Genomic DNA, 26002 nt, shown 5'->3' with positions numbered 1-26002 from the left:
TGGATAGAGGTGTAAACTCTGGCGCATGAGACGATACGTGGACGTTGGCGTCATTTGGACCGCAGCTGCAACACGGCGAACGGAAACCCGAGGCCGCTGTTGGATCACCTGCTGCACTAGCTGCGCATTGCCCTCTGTGGTTGCCATATGCGGTCGCCCTACCTTTCCAGCAAATTCATCCGTCACGTTCCCAGTCCGTGGAAATTTTTCAAACAGATTCTTTATTTTATCGCTTTTCGGTCCTTTGGTTACATTAAACCTCCGTTGAAAACTTCGTCTTGTTGCAACAACACTGTGTTCTAGGCGGTGGAATTACAATACCAGAAAAATCCTCAGTTCTAAGGAATAAACCATGTTGTCCACAGCACACTTGCACTTTGTGAACAGCACACGCTTACAGCAGAAAGACGACGTACAGAATGGCGCACCCACAGACTGCGTTGTCTTCTATATCTTTCACATCACTTGCAGCGCCATATGTTGTTGAAAATTGTAACTACTGTAATTTAGAAAGTTTGTTTCCCTGAAAATGTACTGTTGTCCCAAGCATATTGCAACAAACGGTGTATTTCTATCGCTGCTCGTTTAGTTTTTATTGCCGTTTCAAATATAACGGTCATTTTTGAAACACCCTGTACATACGCATAGAGAGAACTGTGCAGCCAGCCTTAAATCTAATAATCACTCTACTTGAGAGTACTACTTAATAAAGCCCTAAAATTAGAGATTTAAATCTGAAATATAGACTGTAGTACCCGAATTTTAAAAAGAATAACTGGACAGGCAAAAATTAGATAATCTAAAAATAATAAAAGCTGCTAGTCGCGGAGCTTAGTAGGAAGCCCCCCAGAACGGAACAGAATTAACTACTGTACTAAAATGCTATTGAAACATGACACTAGGTCTAAAATGTTACAAAGCATCAAGGTGATAACTTTAAAAGGTAACAGTCTTAAAACTGGGCCGCACAGAATTACTATTCTGTACATGCTGCACACCGCCAGCGAAATGCGGCCATACAATGGACTAACAGGCTGCTTAGGATAACTGATCGGTCTCACCACCTTGGCTAAATACATCAAACAGCAATAGTTTTCACATGTACGGCGCCCGGCCCCTTTGCGTACCCTTGAATAACCACACAAACAGTGTGATGAGGATAAATCATCCTTCAATGCGACAGTACTGAGATCAATAATTATCGTCAAACCAATATCCTACATCAAACAGCTACGTACACTGGTTCACCATTACCAGATTAACCGAGGATTAGTACGACTACTTCTTGATTAGGCACGAAACAGCTGTATAATAACAGACCTCTTTAAGCCAATTAACATTGCGGGTACCACTCAGCCACGACCAAAACGTGATCAATTAAAAACAAGATTCCACTCTCGGAATCGTCAGAGCATCGAAGAGCATAATTCTGACCAGCGGCAATCCTTCCACACTGAAAGGTCCGCTGGTTCATAACCAGACGGAGATCAAGTGACTACGCTCCGCAGGTCTTAATCTAGCAATCAATTACAGAAAAGGACCAGATTGATGATCTCAAAAGCACACAATCGTTTTAGCTTGTAAGCGTTGAGAAACGCTGTAACACCTGACTTCGATGCCTAGTTCTATGAAGTAAGCGTTAATCAACACTCCGTCGCAAGGAAAACTAATTTGACCCAACTAACATTGTTGTCCTTACTGTAATACACAGCAGCAACGTAAAGGAGGGTTACCTTTCACTGTGGTTTGCCATCCGGTGCTTATCTTCGTATAAATGGCCCTGAATGGTGAATGAGTCGTAACTCAGTAAAATAAAATCACCACCCACAACTTCGCCGACAGTAGTGTAACGATCTGCTAACATACCAGCGAACACTGGTTCAAATGTTTCAAATGGCTCTGAGCACTATGGGATTTAACTTCTGAGGTCATCAGTCCCCTAGAACTTAGAACTACTTAAACCTAACTAACCTAAGGGCATCACACAGATCCATGCCCGAGGCAGGATTTGAACCTGCGACCGTAGCGGTCGCGCGGTTCCACACTTTAGCGCCTAGAACCGGTCGGACACCCCGGCCGGCAGCGAACACTGGCAACCCGCCGAACACTCAATGACGTTTTACACTGGCTTGTCCCTTCACTGTGGCCAATCTATTAAACACACAGTACCTGGCAGAGGCAGTTAAGCTATTCAAACAATGGAACCTGTTATCAACTCCAAGCTACCGAATTATGACCTCGTCCTAGGGAACCGACCAGAATACCAGGTCTACGGCAAACTCAAAAACTTGTCATCGCCACCGTAGCCCCGGCACAAAACTGTTACCATAATTACTGACATCATGACACTAAAAGTCCATGCCTAGTTACCACAGCGATAGCAGAGCGGGGACCTCCGCAGACTAATGGTCAGCGGAACAGCCAGAGGAACTACTCAGTCGATGGCTACGGCGCAAATTCAGAAGCGCCAAAGAGAAAACAAATCGTGTACTCCATGCCTAGACTTTAACGAAAAAAGTTCTCTTCTCGACTTATGCTGATTTCTGTACAGTGTACACTTCATTAGATTTTTGTCTTTCACGTATTCTGCAGAATACGAAAAGAAAGAATGATGTCAGTCATAAACCTCTAGCTAAATGTATTAGTTCTGGTATGTATTGGTTCTAGATCTCCATTTTTAGTAGATACATTACGGAAACACGAGTTTTTATCTCTTTTTCCCTGAAGGAATAACTGGTAATGTCACTAGTTCGGAGGAAAGATTTCGGCGAAGCGGAGAAAGAGCGTAAAATAATATTGGCCATTGGTTGCGCCATCAGGAAGTGCCCGACGTCGGGAAACGACGACGACAGGGGGACTCGGAGCTAGTTCAGTAACCTCACGAATGTGTCGGATGAGCTGCCCAACAGCCCACTCTGACAGTTTCCGCATCCGGACCTAGCGACTGCGAGTTTTTTATTGTGTCACTAAAGAAGAGACATCTATTGGCGTCTTTGTGACTTAACGCAGCATGCTCTCCCGTAAAAGAACGATTTTGGCGAGGTCATCCCAGTCGTTAACCCTTAGTGCTGCTGTTCATCAATGGAGGAATAACTTTGGTAATGCACTATGCGGCGGGACGTCTTTTATGGTGGTTGTAGGACAGTAGGATATAAACGTTCTTAGCTCATTAACCCTTGGGATGCTGTCTGCCAGCGACTGTTTATCATTCCGTGTACTCAGTTTGACAGTTACTACGCCTCGCAGACAGAAGCTTGGACACTATACGCAGGTGTCGGCATTTGAGAGAAGATGATGCGTAGTTGGACTCAAAGAAGGCGGTTGCAGTAATCGGCGAATCGCTCCACATTTGAACAGGAGCGATAATCTTATTCGACGATGTTCGCAGGAATGGGTGATCCATGGTTGGGAACAGCCCCAAGAAGAAAGCGGCTGACCTAAACGGATGAGATAACGCGAACCGAGTAATCGTCAGATAAACATTCGGAGCCCGGCATCCATCATTACCATCAATCCGACGTGCAACTGACACTTCGATGACCACAACGACCATTAATAGGCGATTCACAGAAAGGGGGTTGAGCTCATGGCACCCCTTTCCACGAAATACCATTGACATCTTTGTAACATGACCCCTCTGCAGAAGTGTCAGGCACATTCGGCCTTGACACTCTTTCACTGGCCTAAAATTGTCTTCAGTGATGAGTTCCTCTTAGAACTGAGCCCCGATGACAAGGAAAGACTTGTATGGAGACATCCGGGACGGTGGTGGTATACCAATATATCTCACACCATACAGCCCGACAGCTAGGAATGATGTCCTCAGACCATTTCACTTTATAGTAGGAACCCTTTGGTTGTCATCAGCGGCATCCTTAAAGTACAGCGGTACGTCGACGATATTCTTCGCTCCGTTTTGTTGCCCTTCATGATGCGGCGTCATATGCTTACATTTCAGCAAAATAATGCCCGCCCACACACAGCAGGATTTTCTGCTGCTTGTCTTCGTGACTGCTAATCCTTACCTTGGCCAGGAAGATCGCTTGGTCTCACCCCAGCTTGGAAAGTTGGGAACATTATGGGCAGGGCCTTCCAACCAGCTCCGAGTCTTGACGATTTAACGCGTCAATTGGACAGAATTTGGAACAGTATTCCTCAGGAAGACATCCAACAACCCTTTCAATCATTGTCAAGCTGAATGACTGCTCATATAAAAGCCAGTGGTGGACCAGGAAAAAGTTGGACAAGGTGAAGTGTAGCAAGTTGTTTGAAACAATTACTGAAATACGTGGCTGTTATGGAGGAATATAATATGGCATGAACCAAACGATAAAAACAGCAGTAGAATACAAAAATGGAATTACTCGGTTTAAAAAGAGCACAAAGGGGGAATTTAATCTTACCTCTATTCAATTAAGGAAAGACTAGGAATAAATTCTGGCAGAAAACATTTCTATGATGACATTGCAATCATCTTTAGAGGCGAGGAAGAATTACGTGATCATTGAACGGAATCTGCAATCTAACCACCACACAATATGGACTGAGAATGAACCGAAGAACGACGGAAGTAATGAGGAGCAGTTGAAATGACCTAGAAACTTAGCTTCAAACTACGGTACCGTTACCACGCCGTAATATTCAAAAGGTGCTGAGCCGAGATTAAATCTTACTCCGACATGGTGACGGAGTTCTTGCTATCAGGACGGTGGCGTTGTAGACGTTGCGCCATTCCAGGATGGTAATTAGAGAAGATAATTTTGTGCGGGCTACCTGCATGCACCTTAACAAAGTTTAAGGAAAACGACGTCAGAATACTTCCGGCGAACCTGCCTGCGTCCCTGAACTTCAGTTTTACTGTTTTCTTGGGATCCTAATTTCCGTCTCTAGATAATTCCTCATATGTATTTCTTGACGCTCGATGCTTAAGGATGCTAAGCACGGCAAATGTGTCCTGGATTTTGTGATTCCCTTCAAAGGTATCACATCATATCGTTATCAACTTGTCTTGTTATGTAATGTCTAACATGCATCAACAAATTCCCATCTTTGATCAATGTCCAAGATGCTACTCCAGGCGGGTATTAAATGAATGTACGAAAGTGAAGATACTGAACGCGAAAATGAAGATTTGGTCCTTTCTGACAACCCCCTGAAGCAGATCTTAGGTTCTTTTAATCGTGATAATATTTCCGCCTTCTTGCTCTCTAACATATAAATAATAACATAAACATAATTGAATGATTAAGGGAACTAGTAATTAGTAAGTGATAAACCTTGTTTCTGCTTGTACATTTATTCTAGAATAAAACATCGATGTACAATGGACGTAAAGAGGTACAAATTGATTACCTAACTAATATTACTGATTAGTAGCCCAAATCTGTCTTTTTCATGGTTACACAATCCTATACATATAATGCGAGATGTCCGGCATCATCTACGTACCAAACACTAGATGACACCAGTTTCAAAGATGATCTACAGTGATGTGGAACCTCAGTGGAAATAAAACTTATGCGACCATAGCTATTTAGATTTATAGCCACAATAAGTCAAAACAATCTGCAATATCACCGTATGTGTGTGGTCGGTGCGTCGGAGAGATGGTTCTCGTACACGTCTGCGATGGTGGAACTACTCCATCCACAAAACTCATTCAGACACTAGAACAGCAGAAGGCGGTACTTTGACCAGTGTAAGTTAATACTGTCTTCTCCTCTCTGCGTTCTACAGACAAGAAATGCGAACTCCCAGCCACAAGGACGGAATTCCGATGTCTCAACATCATTATAGACAGAAGAATTGCTCTCAATCACTGAACTCTGTGTACTCAACGAGGACTCCCTACCCAGAGACAAAGTCAAGGTTCGTTTAAGCTCGCAACAGTACAGCGCCAACAGTTCCGACTATAAAATCTCGTGAGAGAAAGTCAGCAAGTCCGTCTATAACAACAAAAGCTGGTACTGAGTGACCGTCAAACAAGGGCGTCAAAACGGACGACCTCTTTCTCGCCAAGGCGGGCTTCCCAGCAAAGCCCTGGGGGATTCAAATGGCTCTGACCCCGCCGGGAATCGAACCCGGGAACCCCGGTATGGGAAGCGACAACGCCACCGCACGACCACGAGATGCGGGCGTCCTTGGGGATGTTTCCAGAATGTTTCTGGATACATCCCCCAGGCTGTGGTTAAGCCATGTCTCGGCAATATTCTTTGTTTCAGGAGTGCTAGTTCTGCAAGTTTCGCAGGAGAACTTCTGTAAAATCTGAAAGGTAGGAGACGAGATACTGGCAGAAGTACAGCTGTGAGGACGGCGCGTGAGTCGTGCTTGGATAGCTCAGTTGGTAGAGCACTTGCCAGCGAAAGGCAAACGTCCCGAGTTCGAGTCTCGGTCCGGCACAAAGCTTTAATCTGCCAGGAAGTTTCATATCAGCGCACACTCCGCTGCAGAGTGAAAGTCTCATTCTGAATATCAGTCTTCTTAAATACTCATATGTACAATGTACAACATATCAAACGATTCCTAATTCCGGTTTTAAATCGTGGCTAGCTATGTAGATGAGTGCTTGTCAGGTGCGAAATTATAGCCACCTTTACAATTGTATGTTGCAAGTTTGAGGCTGAATACAAGCAGTAGGGTGCGTTGTTGTGGTCTTCAATACGAATGATGGTTTGATGCATCTCTCCGGGCAAGCCTATCTTGGGAAGCCTCATCGTTTCTGCGTAACTGTTGCTACCTACATCCCTCAGACCTTCTTTATTGTTAAGCCCTGGTTTCCACTGGCAGTTTTTAAGCCGCAGGCATCTGAAGTGACGATTCATTGATGACTCAGGGTGTTTGATGCCGACAGGTCCTTACATTTAGTCAAATTTTGCCATAAATTAGCCGCAATTTCAGTTCAGTACTTTCTTTTTCGATTCTCCATTTACCCAATACAGAAAATTCCTGTAGAAAGAGCTTCCTAGAACTCCAGTTTATATTCTGTAATAATAAACTCATGTTTTCATAAATCAAACAATAGAAAATCCAGAATGAAATAACGACAATATTATGAAACAAATAGATTGCTATTCACTTTTAGTGGATATAGGAGGAACAAAAAAAGTGTCAGACAAGTCAGCTTTTGCCCATTTTTCTGAAATGCGTTTCCCGCTACTGCCAGTTTGCTTTTTTGTATCCTCTAAATTTCGGCTACTATCACTTAACTTGGTCCCCAAATAGGAAGACATATTGACTACTTTTAGTGTCTGATTTACTAATCTAATGCCTCAGCATCGCTTGATTTCAGTCGACAATATTTCATTCCCTTTGTTTCACTTACGCTGATATTTACCAGGCGCCCTTGTTTCAAGACACAATGCCACTCCTTTGGCGTCTCTGATAGAATTATAATGTAATCTACAAACTTCAAAAATTTTCTTTGTTCTCCCTGAACTATAATCCCTTCCAAAATTTCTGCATCGTTTGGTTTACTGTTTTATCAGGCGTGAGGGTACAACCCCTGTTAACCACTGCTTCCCTTTCACGTGTTCGACGCTTAAAACTTTAGTCTGGTTTCTGTAAGTTGTAGATAATATTTAGCTCCCTGTTTGTTTTAAATGTTACCTCAGAACTTCAAAGAGGGTATTCGCGTAAACACCGTCTATAGATTTCTCTAAATGTAGTAATGCTACTAAAGCTGAAAATTATTTCCTCGATTCTATCTTCTTAGGTAAGTCACAGGGTCAGTAGTCGTTGGGTCAGTATTGCTTCCCGTTTTTCCTGCATTCCTTCGACATAAAAACCGATCTTCCCTGTGTACTGTTTCTACCAGCAGTTTCAGTCTTCTGTAATCAGTATCGTTCTGCAAAAGATTTCCACCAGTACGAAAGCTAACTGGTAGCGCAGCGTACTTATTGACGATTGATGATTCACTCCGTTTAATAACCACCTAAAATTCATCAATTAAAGTTTAATATTTGAGACTAGAAACCCAGTTTTCTTCATGGAGTTTGCATTACATGTAAACGTGGAATATATTTTGTGTGCTGGTGTAACATGACAAAGCATTAGAGAAAGCAAGAGGCATAAATAGAGACATAAATATGAGAAAAATGGGATAAATACAATGAATTATGCTGAATATCAGCAGCGTCGGCTGAAAAAACAGGAGGAACCACAATATCTGATGGGGAGAATTGTAAAAGTTGAAACCAATACGAAGTGAGGCTAGCTATCGGAGAGACCAAATTGGTGAGAGTCAACAGTCATGAATCATTGAAAGGAACGACTTTGGAACAAGTAAAATCTTTCAGATGCTTACAGCGTTTAGTTGCGGAAAAGGAAGCTGTGTGGAGGAAGGAAGGAGTAGAACATCTATGTATGAAAGATCTTTTCAAGAGGAGCAAGGACTACTGAAAGGAGAACGTGCTATGTACAGTTATTATTACTTTCATAGCTTTTTTCTGTTACATCATTCGCATTGCCATTCTTTAGTATCCTTCTCGTTTTAACAATCGAGTAATCTGTTATTATTACTTACTACCGTCACTGTTACAAAAAATTGTCTACAGTTATTTCGACCTCAGGTACGGTCCATAATGTTGTATGTTAACGATGTTTCTTGTACTGTGGTTTGTTATGAAGACATGCGTTTACTGTTTAAAAACCTTGAGACTGTGAAACTTTTGTAAATAAAATTTGGTAGAACATTACATAAATTGGACCGCTTTGTTCATATAAATTTAGTAGGCTCTTATTATCATGTCATGTTATTAGCTGTTAGAGATGAATTATATTGATGTTAACGATATAGACAAAAATACATTTATTTACTGTATTTCTCTTAAATTTTATTAGAATATATAGATAAAAATACATTTATGTATTGGATTTCTCTCAAATTTTATTAGAATTCTAGGACTTTACATAAGTTACTTAGTAGATTGTTAATTCCTTATAGCGATCATAGCCTCATGCAGCTTATCGAATTTAGTAGCCGTCAGTCCCCTCTGCGCTACTTGCCACATGTGTTTACATGATACGTATTTCAAATTTTGTACTTCTTAACCATTGTACTGATCATCAGTTAGAGTGTTATTCTAATACACCTCTTATCAATAACGTATTCATAATGATCTCTGCTATGATACAAATACTGACTGAACTTTGTCAGTTACTAAGTTTTAACGGTATATCTCCTTAGGTAAGACTATAACTTCTACATACATATTCATTCTAGTGGTTAGTTCTGACTTGTATAAATATCTTCTCTCATTTTCACTGTCACTTCTTTATAGTAATGTACATTTTTCCGTTTTATGATCTCCGTTCTACATTATTACGAAACAATGTAAAGTTATTTTACCTACACGTTCTGTAAGGATACTGTCATTTAATAAAAAAAAATTGCACTGTATTGAGCAGTTACGGACATTACACTAAATAAGAATTTTCTATGGCAGGTATCCTGTAATTACTTCTTCTTTCATACTCTAGAACGTAGATGTAATTTTACTTGTAGTCTGTATTTTGGACCTGTATTTTGATTTCTACAAACTGTTGTACGTTGTTGTTTTCATAAGTGCAGTATTGTATCTTAGATCTGGAGATGCCTCGTGTGTAGCTGGAACTAGTAATCAAAATAAAAACTTGCTTGCCGTCTTGACTTAAAGGGTTTTCGACACTTAACATATAAGAAAAAACTTTCTTGGTATGGCATTTAGAAAGAGCTTGATAAATTATTTATTTTCTAATTGGTCTCATTATTTTTGACAGCGATAAAGTGAGCATCATAATTCTGTCGTGTGAGGAGATTTAAAACTTTTGGGATGTAAATAAGTTATGTAAAAAAAGACATTTTCTTGTTCTGATTCTCGTGATATGTGAGATCTGAAACCTAGAACGTTTGACATTTCCGCTTTTCATTTACCTTGTAAGGTCGAATCACGAGACCGACGTACGAATTGGCAGTTAGGGTGCGTGGGATAACCACGAGAGAGCTGTCATACGAAATCCATCCCAGACCATAACTTCAGATGTAGGTCCAACGTGTCTTACATGCAGACAGATTGGTCGCAAGCCCTCAACTGGCCTACTTCGAACCAAAACCTGATCGTCACTGGCACCGAGCCAGAACCAGTTTTGATCAGAAAATACAACAGATCTCCGCCCTGCCCTGCAGCAGTTCTGGACGTGTGGGGTGTCGCATTGTCCTGCTGGAACTGTCGAAGTCCGTTGGAATGAACAATGGACATGACTGGATGCAGGTGTCCAGACTGAATGCTTACGTACGTGTCACGTCTCAGACTCGTATCCAGACGTATTAGGGGTCCAATATCACTCAAATTGCATGCGTACCACACCATTATAGTGCCTCCACAAGCTTTAACAGTCTCCTGCTGACATGCAGTGTTCATGTATTGATCAGGTTGTCTCCATACCTCTACACCTCAATCTGCGTGACGCAATTTGAAACGATACACGTCCGACCAGACAACATATTTGAAGTCATCACCAGTCCAATTTCGGTGTTGAAGGGCCAAGGCGAGGAGTAAACCTTTGTGTCGTGCAGTCATCAACGGTACACGAGTAGGTCTTTGTCTCCTAGAGCCCATATCGATGATGTTTCGTTGAATGGTTCGCACGCTGACATTTGATGATGGCTCAGCATTGAAATCGTCAGCAATTTGTGGAATGGTAGCCCTTCCGTCACGTTGAAAGTTCCTCTTTAGTCGTCGTTGTTTCCGGCAGCTGCGATATCGGATATTTGATGTTTTACCGGATTCCTGATATTCACGGTACATTCGTGAAATGGTCGTGTGAGTAAATCCCCAGTTCATCACTATCTCGGAGATGTTGTGTCCCATGGCAATCTTGATAACTTACCATTGTTGCAGTAGTAAGAGATCTAACAACTGCGCCAGTCATTTGGTGTCTTATGTAGGCGTTGCCTACCTCAGTGCCGTATTCTGTCTGTTTACATATCTGTAAATTTGAATACACCTGCCTGTACCAGTTTCTTTGGCGTTTCATTGTGTTAGTAATAGTCAAGCTTTGCAGTTAAGGTGATGCTACGCTAAGAGCAAGTAACGGATTTTAATTAATAAACATTGCAACAGAGGCTGTGCGTCATTTGAAACATGAGAAATAACCCTTAGAATTTGCTGCTCCATTGTTAGTGTCAACCTGTTTACTTGGTTCGTAAAAATAAGCTGTCTCGGGAAGGCGACGCTATTAGAAGCCAAGAAGAGCTGTCCTCTTTGGAGCAGATCTACGGCCCCAGACTGCTGTGGCCACGTTTCGCAGCAGCGCAGCTTGTTCGGCGTTCCAGTGAGGGGTGGCATGGGGTGGAGCGGGGGTGGAGAGTGGGTGGGGCCGCTCCAGACTGGTGTTTACTCAGGCAGCCCTCCAGCCGCCAACTTTGGTCCGCCTCCCTCCGCTCCCCAGACCGAAGCGCCAGAGTAGAAAGTTTTCTGCACAGCCCTCTGCTGGATTTACAGTGGCGCAGGCAGCGCCCTCAGAAAACGATGCTTGTACGCCTGTGTGTGCGTGTGTGTGAGAGAGAAGTGTTTGTTTTTCGGTTTTGGTTTGTCACACACAAGCCGCACTGTGTGAGATGAAAAAGGCAAGTTAGCTCTTTGTCCCGATATGAATTTCTGACAAAAAAAGGGAAAGTGCTGGGCTGAATGTTTTTGTCTATTTGCAACGTTGCTATCCCGGCCAGCGAGTTAAATGGCAGTATTACTCGCGAATTTTTCGGTATGTGGATGTATACAAGGTGTAATAGATATAAGTACCAATATTTCTTTTGGTGACTGACGATGGTGTACAGAACAACATTACATCAGTTTTAAAATCATTGCTGACTAGTAACTGCTGCTATAGCAAATATGTTTTTCTGTTGGCTGGTACCTCCAAAAACACGTGTCAAGTGTAAGCCATTAAATCTTAATTTCCCCTGGGCAGCAGGCCAGATGTTGAAGTGTGGACGCAAAGCAGTCAAACTACCGCAGAGAAAACGTTAGGTCATAAAGCATATGAATTATTTGTGAGAACAATGTTCGATGCAGAGAAAAAATAGCCAACACGCTGATGTGTGTACATATTAAGGAAGGAAACCACATAAGGAGTTTCAAAAAATCCGATTTTTTTTATTGCAAATGGCTCTGAGTACTATGGGACTTCTGAAATCATCAGTCCATCAGTCCACTAACGTAACGACATCACACACATCCATGCCCGAGGCAGGATTTTAACCTGCGACCGTAGCGGTCTTTTAACTGCAAAAATCGTTAGCTTAAATATCCAAGAATACGCTGTCAAAATTTCAAAGTGAAATTCGTATTAACTTAGATTTTATGAGCTTAGAACAGAAGGATATCATTCCAAGATATGAAGAATTACTGGAGAGATGTTTAGGTGGCCACACACAAAATGATAATGAAAGTTTCATTTCCACTATTTGGCGAATAGCTCGTAAACACTTGCACTCCGGACTAAAAGTCGTTGAAGTGGCACCGTATTTAGCAGCCGACTTATTCAATGAAGGAAATTAATCCCTTCTAATATTCATGAACGAGGCAGGAATTGTAGTAGGCACGCAAAACTTCAATTATGCCGAACAAATGGATAACCAGCACGTGAGCCGGCTGAATCGACGTAGTTCATTGGAATCGAAGGAAACTCAGGAAGATCGGAATGCTTGGAGAGCACTGCTGCAAGCGCAAAACAAAGCCCACGAGGAAGAAGAAGGATTACTACATGGTGCTGGAATCACAGATTAATAAGCATTTTACATTATTGTTAACTTCTTTGGGTCCAAGGAACCAACCTGGGAGGAGTCCTTGTGACTCTGGGCCATTGGGAGTGAAACGCGTCGTTGCCGGTCACCTCCAACCATGACATACTGGTTTCAGCGAGAGCATCCAACTAGCCTTTTGTACTCCAACTGTAGCACGTAATTATAAAAGGTGCCCGTGTTAAGCCGAGCAACCAGTGGAAGGTTGGGTAACTAATCATAGCGGGTAGCTGGGTCGGTGAGCCGATCAGTGCCGGGGGCTCCAAGGCTCAAAACCTTGGCAGGATCTTGGTCGGTGTGAAGCATCGTCGACCCCGAAAAACGGGTTCTCAACTGAAAAAAGGATGGATTAAAGCTCAGCAAATGCTACTACCCAAGGTGGTAGCAAATCCAACATCGTAATGGACGTCGCATACAGACCTTCGGAGTCTGGGGCGCCTGCACCAACATGCTTGGAGGTATCGGAGACTCGTGCATTGATTAAGCACAAACACTCAAATTACTTTGACACCTTTAATCGTAACTTACTTCTGAAGGCTCGTAAACTGAAACAACTTACAGATACCCTGCACCAAAAATGGGTCAAATGGCTCTGAGCGCTAAAGGATTTAAAATCTGAGGTCATCAGTCCCCTAGAACTTATAATGACTTAAACCTAACTAATCTAAGGACATCACACACATACATGCCCGAGGCAGGATTCGAACCAGCGACCGTAGCGGTCGCGCGGTTCCAGACTGCCGGTGTATACATATTGCCCTCTCAGACTGATGTACACACAACTTTGCACACTAATTTTTTCCAAAGATGGGGCGCTGCCTTATGCACTCACCAAAATCTCTTCAACAGTGCTGCTAACACAAAATTATGTTTTTCAAGCTCTTGAATTTAAAGGGTCTGGCTAGAGTCAGTAAGACATTTCCTAAATGTGGAATTGTGCTCCATTTGTTGCGTTCTCCAGGTGGTTGGTCGAGAACAGGGTACAGAAGACACTACACCTGTTATTTCTCCTGTCTGCACATTAAGTTATGGTATCCACCAAGATACGAGGGTAGCCATTGTTTGGTGCTATTTGATTTCATTCAGTTCCATTTGGAAGTTGTCTTCACTCATGAGAATTGATATTAGTCGATGTATCATTGAATGAAAGACAGTATATTTATGTGTTACTCGGTGTTGAGAATTTATAGGTATTAAAGATCTGTAGTGGTAGGTTTCCTATAAACTTTGAAAGCATGTAGGCATATCTGTAAGACTAACATTAACTAAGTGAAGATATAGTGAACAGCGTGATTCTAGTCACAGTTTCAGTGCTGGTGTGTGACATATTGTAGAATTATAAAAATGAATTTTAACTACGGAAAGTATTTTTCGTCATAATGTAGATAATTAAACTCGACTAAGGAAGAAAATTCTGTTGTACAAGAAATGGTTTGGAATTCTTACTGAGTTGTGTTTTCCTGTTGCCTTTTGTAAGCACCGGGGACAGCGCAATTAAGGAGTGGAGTGCAATGCAAGATCAGGAGACTAATGGGTAGTTATTTTCATAATGAAGCAGTTCTGTTTTTAGTGTTGAGTTGCCAAGTCTGGCGAAGTAAGTACTCAGAATTGCATTGAGAACTGAGGGAATATTATATATTCTTATCATATTATTTGTAAAGACAAAAAACAATGCTGGTAATGTATTCAGAGGCAGCCAAACAAATGCTTACAAGGTTGCCAGGTGTGTGAGTAAGAAACTACTTGTAAATCCAACGTCAAGGTGAATGTATTTTTATTCTGAAATTCGTTTTCCGTCTAAACCTAGTTTCCCAAGACGAAATCTTTTGCAACTAGTATTGTTTGGCACAGATAAATTTCATGCTCCAATATATTTAAAAACTCGCAGTCAAGCATAAAGTGTATATTTTTTTGGAAATAGTAGAATTGACGATAACAAGGGAAATAAAGTGTATCGATGGTGGTGCACAAAAGTGGGTTTGATAATTAAATGTGGTACTTGAGAAGTTCCTTACTCTGCCATTATACAAAATAGTCGTCCCGCGTTATTGCAGTCAGTAGTGCAGTACTTTATACGGTCGTCAGTAAAGAAAACTGTCACAGTTGAAACTTGCTGGCAGACTAAACTTTATCGTCGGGTTGCGACTACAATTATACACTCCTGGAAATGGAAAAAAGAACACATTGACACCGGTGTGTCAGACCCACCATACTTGCTCCGGACACTGCGAGAGGGCTGTACAAGCAATGATCACACGCACGGCACAGCGGACACACCAGGAACCGCGGTGTTGGCCGTCGAATGGCGCTAGCTGCGCAGCATTTGTGCACCGCCGCCGTCAGTGTCAGCCAGTTTGCCGTGGCATACGGAGCTCCATCGCAGTCTTTAACACTGGTAGCATGCCGCGACAACGTGGACGTGAACCGTATGTGCAGTTGACGGACTTTGAGCGAGGGCGTATAGTGGGCATGCGGGAGGCCGGGTGGACGTACCGCCGAATTGCTCAACACGTGGGGCGTGAGGTCTCCACAGTACATCGATGTTGTCGCCAGTGGTCGGCGGAAGGTGCACGTGCCCGTCGACCTGGGACCGGACCGCAGCGACGCACGGACACTGTTGCTCCTGGGGTATCGGCGAGGACCATTCGCAACCGTCTCCATGAAGCTGGGCTACGGTCCCGCACACCGTTAGGCCGTCTTCCGCTCACGCCCCAACATCGTGCAGCCCGCCTCCAGTGGTGTCGCGACAGGCGTGAATGGAGGGACGAATGGAGACGTGTCGTCTTCAGCGATGAGAGTCGCTTCTGCCTTGGTGCCAATGATGGTCGTATGCGTGTTTGGCGCCGTGCAGGTGAGCGCCACAATCAGGACTGCATACGACCGAGGCACACAGGGCCAACACCCGGCATCATGGTGTGGGGAGCGATCTCCTACACTGGCCGTACACCTCTGGTGATCGTCGAGAGGACACTGAATAGTGCACGGTACATCCAAACCGACATCGAACCCATCGTTCTACCATTCCTAGACCGACAAGGGAACTTGCTGTTCCAACAGGACAATGCACGTCCGCATGTATCCCGTGCCACCCAACGTGCTCTAGAAGGTGTAAGTCAACTACCTTGGCCAGCAAGATCTCCGGATGTGTCCCCCATTGAGCATGTTTGGGACTGGATGAAGCGTCGTCTCACGCGGTCTGCACGTCCAGCACGAACGCTAGTCCAACTGAGGCGCCAGGTGGAAATGGCATGGCAAGCCGTTCCACAGGACTACATCCAGCATCTCTACGATCGTCTCCGTGGGAGAATAGCAGTCTGCATTGCTGCGAAAGGTAGATATACACTGTACTAGTGCCGACATTGTGCATACTCTGTTGGCTGTGTCTATGTGCCTGTGGTTCTGTCAGTGTGATCATGTGATGTATCTGACCCCAGGAATGTGTCAATAAAGTTTCCCCTTCCTGGGACAATGAATTCACGGTGTTCTTATTTCAATTTCCAGGAGTGTATATGACTCCATGTAAGGTACACATTTTTAATCTACCAGTAAGTGCTGCAGGGTTCATTCTACAGTCAATGTGAAAGAAGGCCACTGATGTTGTACGAAGACTGATTAACTGCATCTGTATACTTCACCGTTGACTGTATGAATAGTAATATCAGTTTTGCTGAAATTATACTAATAAATCACTTCATTACAATCAGTCGTTTACGTAGATACGCTAACAGAAACGGAAGGCAATACTGCAGAAGGAATCAAACCTGGTGAAGAAGTTGACAGGTCTGGGAAAGAACCAAATATAATATGGCAAAGCTAACAGATGAGGTGGAAGAAAGAAAACAGAAATATTTGGGATGCGACAAGCGTGGACGGCATTCATATTGAGACTCATATACCGGTTCACTAGTAGTCAGAAGGAAAAATGGTGCGATTCGCCGAAAGGGATGCAACAACAGCTGCTGGCTAGTTTTCTTTTTCTTTTTTTCTTTTTCTGAGTCTTAAAGCTAAACTGGCGCCTAGAATGACAGATACAGTCCTGAAGCGGTACGCCTCCTCAGATTTTGTATTCGTAAAGTTTCAGACAGCTGTGCCTGTCACCCGACTGTTTCCTTTAGCTGAGCAAGCTGGGGCACAAGATTCTCAGCTAAATGTATTTCCAACACTAGGGAAAGTAATTTCTCAGGAGAAAGTGCTCATCACTGATAAATAAATTTAAGACGTAAGGTTACGTCCAGAGGCATTAGTAGATCTGCAGAAAACAAATAGGGTGATGTTTGAAAGCAGACAACCAAGATATAATAATGTTTAACAATACAACGGATAAACTTCTAAAGTTGTAAATTTCGCTTTTGTTTACTTGACGACTAGTTTCTGATCGAGCTCTATTTTCACATCATTCCGGATAGTCAAAACTGTTTCTCAAAATATAAGGATTATGTCAAGATAGCAAACAGGCACGTATAACTAAGTGCACATGAGGAGTTAGAGAGTTATCTGCATGCTCTGTAACGGCTCTTTTGCACTAGTTATACACCTATGTTTGTTAACTTGAGATGGTTCTTGTATTTCGGAAAATTTCATTTTCAGTATCTGGGGTTTATTTAAAAATAGCTATGGACCCGAAACTAGTCATCGAGTACATGAAAAGTGAAATTGACAACTATGGCTATTTTCTGCTGTATCGGTAAAACTATTTGCTGCCCAGAAATTACTGCAGCATGCAGAAAGTCCGTAAATGTTATTTACTCCTGAAAACGAAAAACAGATGCAATGACATGGTTCATAGATTTCTTAAGTGCTCAGGAAAACGTAATTGACGCCTGTGCCGTCCCAGCGACAACTGTGACGTAATGGCACTTAAAAAAAGAAAAAAACAAAAAAAAACCTTTGAGCAAGAGTTGTATTTCGTGATGCCATAAATGTAAACGAGCCTTCTATGTTTCACCGACCACATAGTCGTAAAATTTTCTTGTTTGATAGTAAATATTAAATTTAATCTTAGTATCGAGGAGTAAACGCAACAACTTCTATGCAATTAATAAGGTCGAAGAACGCTCCTAGATTGTTCTTCTCTCTATCTCTTCGCTTGTTGCTAGTAATAGGAAGCAGATATATTGTACCACGAAAACAATGTAAGCATCATTACAGTTACCGTTGTTAATACAGTATGTTAAATCATACAGTGTAGGCATTCACGGCCGGTGGTGTCTTCAGTTAAAACTTCCGGGCTGAGAGGCCGTGGTCGATGCATAAAATTTCCTACTACTGCCGAACGACCTCAGAAGATGTCTCCCGCAGATGGAGACGAAACGTTGGGTGGAAATTTTATGCATCGACCACGGCCTCTCAGCCTGGAAGTTTAAACTGAAGACAGTTCGTTGAAGTTTATATGTGAGTTATTTCGATGTACAGTGAGCCCTCTGTTGTGTTCCTGGCATTGAATTAATTTTTCTTAAGACGTTTACAGCTCCATAATTTTAGTGTTGTCCTACAAAGCGAAAGGATAGCGGAAGCGCAGAGATCGTCCTCTTTAACTTTAACGAACGTATTTTTCAGAGCAATGAGGCGGAGCGAAAAGCAACATTAGTTTTCAGATTTTACTTTTCAGCTTATGCCGACAGCCAGGATTTGACTACCACAGACTGAATATGATGGTAAGAGGAGTGTTCTTCGAGCGTTATGTGGGTCTACAATAATTTCAATATCTGAGGCCGTGCTCTTAAAGTACAAATGCGCAGAAGCTAATTATAATACTGTTATATTTTTATTTTCAAGTAGTATTCTTGGAAGTAAGTCAGTCAATTATGTTTGATGATTTTAACGCTCAGTTGCGAGTTACGTAAAAGTAAAACTAATTTTGAAATAATTTTGTAAAATAGTTAAATAACTCAAAAGTCAAAAATCAAAGTGTATATTTAAATCTCTTTTAATGATAGATTTCAAGTAAAAAACCATTTAAATTTTTCTGCGTATTGGACCAGACAGTTACATTCACGAGTGTTTTTTAAATTAGGTAACAAGTATGAAAAATATAAATAAATAAATAAATATACTCCTCTCGAAGAGTCACTTCACACGGTCAAGACTCCTAAGATATTGAGCAAACAGGAAACTGTAGTCGTTCAGCACTCTGAGCGACTTCTAAGTGAAGACCATTTTTTTCATGTCTTTCGCGCTATCATTTTAGAGCGTAGCGACGTAGAAAAATACGTATTTTATGAACATCAGAAAGATATTCATTTACACAACAACAATAAACTATCTGTAAAACTAAAACCAAGCATGAAGGGAACAATTAGAGAAGAAACAGAAAAATATTCACAATTAGTTAATTGGCATCGATGGCGGATTGTTAAAGCTCGCGGTACAACATAAAGGATTAAATGATTTAGTTCACTACGAGATTATATGCTTGTTAACGGATTAGACGGAAACCTGGAGCCGTAAAGAGTATATCGTCGAATCCTCTCTGTCAGACGACATATGATTATACTCATGGCCCACCGAATAGCTCGGTAGTTACAACAGCTACATAATTACAGTAAAATTCTAATACTCGCACCGGTTATATTTATTCTGAAGTTTCAAATTAACCGTTATTTATTCACTGGCAGCCTAGAATTCTGAAGAAATTTTTCTAATATCCTAATTTTGGCTAGTAGTAACTTGACTTTCCGGTCACTTAAGGTCTTACACCGAACAGATAACCACTTCTTGCATAAATTGAGGAATAATTATATGTAAAGGAAAACAAAAACCTCATATGTATTAACCAATGTAAATTAACATTAGGTGACATCTGAGGAACCCAGTGTCAAAGAGAGACAGAAAGAGGGAGGAAGAGAGAGAGAGAGAGAGAGAGAGAGAGAGAGAGAGAGAGAGAACGCATCCACATGTGATTGTTCCCCAATACCTAATGGCCGTGTTTGCAGGATGAACTGGTTTTGCTGCTGCCGCGTAAGTCAAACATTCGCGGTTTCTGCCTCAGTAATTTTTGCAGCATGACGAACGAGCACACACTCGCAGTGTTGGGTGATTGTTTTCCACTGTGGCTCCCTCTTTTGTTTGCATAAGCAAATTGGAAGGCTAGGTGACCAGCTCTGCAACGCCAACAGCAAATGACCGTAACGTTTGCTTGTGGTGTTCAATACGTATTCTACCGTCCTCTATACCTTCACATGTCCATTCAGAAAATACACACGTGAAATATATCGAGAAAGAACAGCAGCTTAAAATAACAGAGATATACTGTTATTCTGTGGTATGGAGGTGCTGTATGGAAGCGAAACGCAGTGCATATTTTTATGACTAAGCTACCGTAGCAAAGGAATAAACGATGCTGGTCAAATAAGGAATCTAACATGTTACTGAGCAACAAACAGAGCATTATATACACTGTCTACATCGGAGGAGCAGCTCGAAACTGCGAGAAGTACACTGGGTGAATCAGTAGCCCCTACAGACATCAGTTTATGCAGGCCGTATTGTTATATTCGGCCTTTAAAAACGACGAGTTTTTATATTCTCTCACTCACTAAGCGCAAACTATTAGTCTCACAGACAAATTGAACAAGTAATTTTTACGCGATATTTAATGTAGTTAGATATTGTTCTAGGAAACGTCTTCGCTCAAGGTCATAGTTCTCGAGATATTCAATAAAAACGTATAAGAGTGGCCTTAAAACACATCCCTACCCATAACCTCATCCCACAGCAATCAGAATTTCTACTGTGTTGTTTGTGGAACTCCTTCCTACCACTCTACAAACAGTTTCACCTACGTGAACTACAGCATTCGCAATATTCTAATTTCTTTGGTTTCTATTGACTGGGCTATCCACACCACCGGCACTGTCGCTGCCATTATTACACTATTGGCCATTAAAAATGCTACACCACGAAGATGACGTGCTACAGACGCGAAATTTAACCGACAGGAAGAAGTTTCTGTCATATGCAAATGATCAGCTTTTCAGAGCATTCACACAAGTTTGGCGCCCGCCGGTGGCGACACCTTCAACGTGGTGACCGAGGAAAGTTGCCAATCGATTTCTCCTACACAAACAGCAGTTGACCGGCGATGCCTGGTGAAACGTTGTGATGCCTCGTGTAAGGAGGAGAAATGCGTACCATCACGTTTCCGACTTTGATAATGGCCGGGCTGTAGCCTATCGCGATTGCGGTTTATCGTATCGCGACAATGCTGCTCGCGTTGGTCGAGATCCAATGACTGTTAGCAGCATATAGAATCGGTGGGTTCAGGAGGGTAAAACGGAACCCGGTGCTAGATCCCAATGGCCTCGTATCACTACCAGTCGAGATGAAAGGCATCTTATCCGCACGGCTGTAACGGATCGTGTAGCCACGTCTCGATTACTGAATCAACAGATGGCGACGTTTGCCAGACGACAACCATCTGCACGAACAGTTCGACGACGTTTGCAGCAACACGGACTTTCAGCTCGGAGACCGTGGCTGCGGTTACCCTTGACGATGCATCACAGACAGGAGCGCCTGCGATGGTGTACTCAACGACGAACCTGGGTGCACGAATGACAAAACGTTATTTTTTCGGTTGAATCCAGATTCTGTTTACAGCATCATGATGGTGGCATCGCGATGAACACACATTGGAAATGTGTATTCGTCATAGCCGTATTGACGTATCATCTGGCGTGATGGTATGGGGTGCCATCTGTTACACGTCTTGGTCACCTCTTGTTCGCGCTGACGGCATTTTGAACAATGGACGTTACATTTCAGATGTGTTACGACCCGTGGCTCTACCCTTCATTCGATCCCTGCGAAACCCTACATTTCAGCAGGATAATGCACGACCGCATGTTGCAGGTCCTGTACCGGCCTTTCTGGATACAGAAAATGTTCGACGGCTGCCCTGGCCAGCACATTCTACAGATCTCTCACCAATTGAAAACATCTGGTCAATGGTGGCCGAGCAACTGGTTCGTCACAATACGCCATTCACTACTCTTGATGAACTGTGGTATCGTGTTGAAGCTGCATGGGCAGCTGTACCTGTACACGTCATCCAAGCTCTGTTTGAATCAAAGCCCAGGCGTATCAAGGCCGTTATTACGGTAGGAGGCGGTTGTTCTTGGTACTGATTTCTCAAGTTCTATGCACCCAAATTGCGTGAAAATGTAATCACATGTCAGTTCTAGTATAATATATTTATCCAATGAATACCCGTTTATCATCTGCATTTCTTCTTGGTGTACCAATTTCAATAGCCAGTAGTTTACTTTAAGCGTGCCCGTGAGGTTAATGAGAGTGACTTTTGTGAACGTTACGCTAAAGATAATTACAGATACAGTTCGATTCAAACATACCCTTCAATCACATTTGTCTCGTATTCCGAAGACCTTACGAATACAAAAACTTTATTGTTTCTTTTATGAGGTTAAAATTCACAAACTGTTAGGTAAAATTTACACATACGTCAGTCGTACAATTTGTAAGTGCTCGACTATGCCGGTGGTGTAAGAAGGCCAATCAGTGAAGACGAACAAAGGTCGACTGTGGGATATAATTCATGCAGTAACAAATTTTGTAGTTTTGGTAGAAGAGAGATTCATTAACAACATATTAGAATTTCCTACGAAAGGCAACTGATATTCTTTTTTTTTTGGGGGGGGGGGGGGGCAGGGGCAGGGATGACAAACGATTCGTCCGTAACGTGCGACAGGATATTAACATCTCGCGGTAGTTATTTGAAGGCTAGTTACTACGCGGTGGGTTGCATAAAACAATATCCGTAGAGGCAGCTGAATCAACCTATTTATACATGAGTTCGATCTTTGCCTTGGAAAAAGAAATGCTCAATGTCATTTCTATTTGGTTAGTGCTTCTTCAGGTAAGGTTGTAATTGTAATACTTCTTTAAGAATGGTTAGTTAGTGAGCTGAACTGGATTAGTCAACCTAGTACATTCATTAGAACAATAGAATCCTCGAAGTTTACAATCCTTTTGGGTACATTCATTTGCCAAATGATGACATGTTGTTGGTTAACAAGTATTTTTCATGCTTTATTAGTTGGCATACACAGATTTATAACTCGCATTAAATGTCTCAAGCAGATAGATATCTATAAATCATTTTTACAGTCTGCTGACAATGATAACTGAAACACAAGAGCATTCACTTTTAAATTTATCCGTAGAAGGTAATGAACAGCCATTGAGGAGTGACAAAACAGAGTTAGTTGTGCAGAAATGGGGCAACGAGTCCAGCCTTCATTGTTGCCATATTCATTCAAAATACCAGATTTTTCCCACATCTGTGCCCCCTACCCTCTTGTGTATATGTGACCATATCAAACTGATCCCACGATGAACCATGGACCTTGCGTTCCTCACCGATACAGATAGCCGTACCGTAGGTGCAACCACAACGGAGGGGTATCTGTTGAGAGGCCAGACAAACGCGTGGTTCCTGAAGAGGGGCAGCAGCCTTTCACTAATTGCAGGGGAAACAGTCTGGATGATTGACTATGTGGCATTCTAACACTAACCAAAACGGCCTTGCTGTGCTGGTACTGCGAACGGTTGAAAGCAAGGGGAAACTACAGCCGTAATTTTTCCCGAGGTCATGCAGGTTTACTATATATTTAATGATGATGGCGTCCTCTTGGGTAAAATATTCCGGAGGTAAAATAGTCCCCCATTCGGATCTCCGGCGGGGACTACTCAAGAGGACGTTGTTATCAGGAGAAAGAAAACTGGCGTTCTACGGATCGGAGCGTAGAATGTCAGATCCCTTAATCGAGCAGGTAGATTAGTAAATGTAAAAAGGGAAATGGATAGGTAAAAGTTAGATTTAGTGGGAATTAGTGAAGTTAGGTGGTAGGAGGAACGAGACTTTTGGTCAGGCGAATAAAGGGTTATAAATACAAAGTCAAATAGGGGTAATACAGGAGAAAGGTTTATAATGAATAAAAAAAATAGGAATGCAGGTAAGCTACTACAAACAGCATAGTGAACGCAATATTGTAGCCAAGATAGACACGAAACCCACGCCTACTACAGTAGTACAAGTTTATATGCCAACTAGCTCTGCAGATGACGAAGAAATTGAAGAAAAGTATGATCAAATAAATGAAATTATTCAAATAGCGGAGACGAAAATTTAATAGTCATGGGTGACTGCAATTCGGTAGTAGGAAAAGTGAGAGAAGGAAACGTAGTTGGTGAATACGGATTGGGGGTGAGAAATGACAGAGGAAGCCGCCTGGTAGAATTTTGTGCGGCGCATAACTTTATCATAGCTAACACTTGGTTCAAGAATCATGAAAGAAGGTTGTATACGTGGAAGAACCCTGAAGATACTAAAAGGTATCAGATAGATTATATAATGGTGAGACAGAGATTTAGGAACCAAGTTTTAAATTGTAAGACATTTCCAGGGGCAGATGTGGACTCTGACCACAACCTATTGGTTATGAACTGTAGATTAAAACTGAAGAAACTGCAAAAAGGTGGGAATTTAAGGAGATTGAACCTGGATAAACTGAAAGAACCAGAGGTTGTACAGAGTTTCAGGGAGAGCGTAAGGGAACAAATGGCAGGAATGGGGGAAAGAAATACAGTAAAAGAAGAATGGCTAGCTTTGAGGGATGAAGTAGTGAAAGCAGCAGAGGATCAAGTAGGTAAAAAGACGAGAATAGTAGAAATCCTTGGGTAACAGAAGATATATGGAACTTAATTAATGAAAGGAGAAAATATAAAAATGCAATAAATGAAGCAGGCAAAAAGGAATACAAAAGTCCCAAAAATGTGATCGATAGGAAGTGCAGAATGGTTAAGCAGGGATGACAAGAGGATAAATGTAAGGGTGTAGAGGCTTATCTGACTAGGGGTAATACAGATACTGCGTTTGGGAAAATTAAAGAGACCTTTGGAGAAAAGAGAACCACTGGCATGAATATCAAGAGCTCAGATGGAAACCCAGTTCTAAGCAAAGAAGGGAAAGCAGAAAGATGGAAGGAGTATATAGAGGGTCTATACAAGGGCGATGTACTTTATGACAATATTATGGAAATGGAAGAGGATGCAGATGAAGATGAAATGGGAGATATGATACTGCGTGAAGAGTTCGGCAGAGCACGGAAAGACCTGAGTCGAAACAAGGCCCCGGGAGTAGACAACATTCCATTAGAACTACTGACGGCATTGGGAGACCGAGTTCTGACAAAACTCTACCATCTGGTGAGCAAGATGTATGAGACAGTAGAAATACCCTCAGACTTCAAGAAGTATATAATAATCCCAATCCCAAAGAAATCAGGTGTTGACAGATGTGAAAATTACCGAACTATCAGTTTAATAAGTCACAGCTGCAAAATACTAACGCTAATTCTTTACAGACGAATGGAAAAAGTAGTAGAAGCCGACCTCGGGGAAGATCAGTTTCGATTCCGTAGAAATGTTGGAACACGTGAGGCAATACTGACCCTACGACTTATCTTAGAAGCTAGATTAAGGAAAGGCAAACCTAAGTTTCTAGCATTTGTAGACTTAGAGAAAGCTTTGACATTGTTGACTGGAATACTCTCTTTCAAATTCTGAAGGTGGCAGCGGTAAAATACAGGGAGCGAAAAGGCTATTTACAATTTGTACAGAAACCAGATGGCAGTTATAAGAGTCGAGGAGCCTGAAAAGGAAGCAGTGGTTGGGAAGGGAGTGAGACAGTGTTGTAGCCTCTCCCCGATGTCATTCAATCTGTATATTGAGCAAGCAGTGAAGGAAACAAAAGAAAAATTTGGAGTAGGTATTAAAATCCATAGAGAAGAAATAAAAACTTTGAGGTTCGCCGATGACATTGTAATTCTGTCAGAGACAGCAAATGACTTGCAAGAGCAGTTGAACGGAATGGACAGTGTCTTGAAGGGAGGATATAAGATGAAAATCAACAAAAGCAAAACAAGGATAATGGAATGTACTCGAATTAAGTCGGGAGATGTTGAGTGTATTAGATTAGGAAATGAGACACTTTAAGTAGTAAAGCAGTTTTGCTATATGGAGAGCAAAATGACTGATGATGGTCGAAATAGAGAGGATATAAAATGTCGACTGGCAATGGCAAGGAAAGCGTTCCTGAAGAAGAGAAATTTGTTAACATCGAGTACTGATGAATAGAAGCTTTCAAAATGTGCTGCTACAGAAGAATTCTGAAGATTAGAAGGGTAGATCACATAACTAATGAGG

Source organism: Schistocerca gregaria, chromosome 7 (genome assembly GCF_023897955.1).
Source record: "Schistocerca gregaria isolate iqSchGreg1 chromosome 7, iqSchGreg1.2, whole genome shotgun sequence".
In the NCBI taxonomy this organism is placed as follows: domain Eukaryota; kingdom Metazoa; phylum Arthropoda; class Insecta; order Orthoptera; family Acrididae; genus Schistocerca; species Schistocerca gregaria.
Note: the sequence above shows the minus strand (reverse complement) of the source record.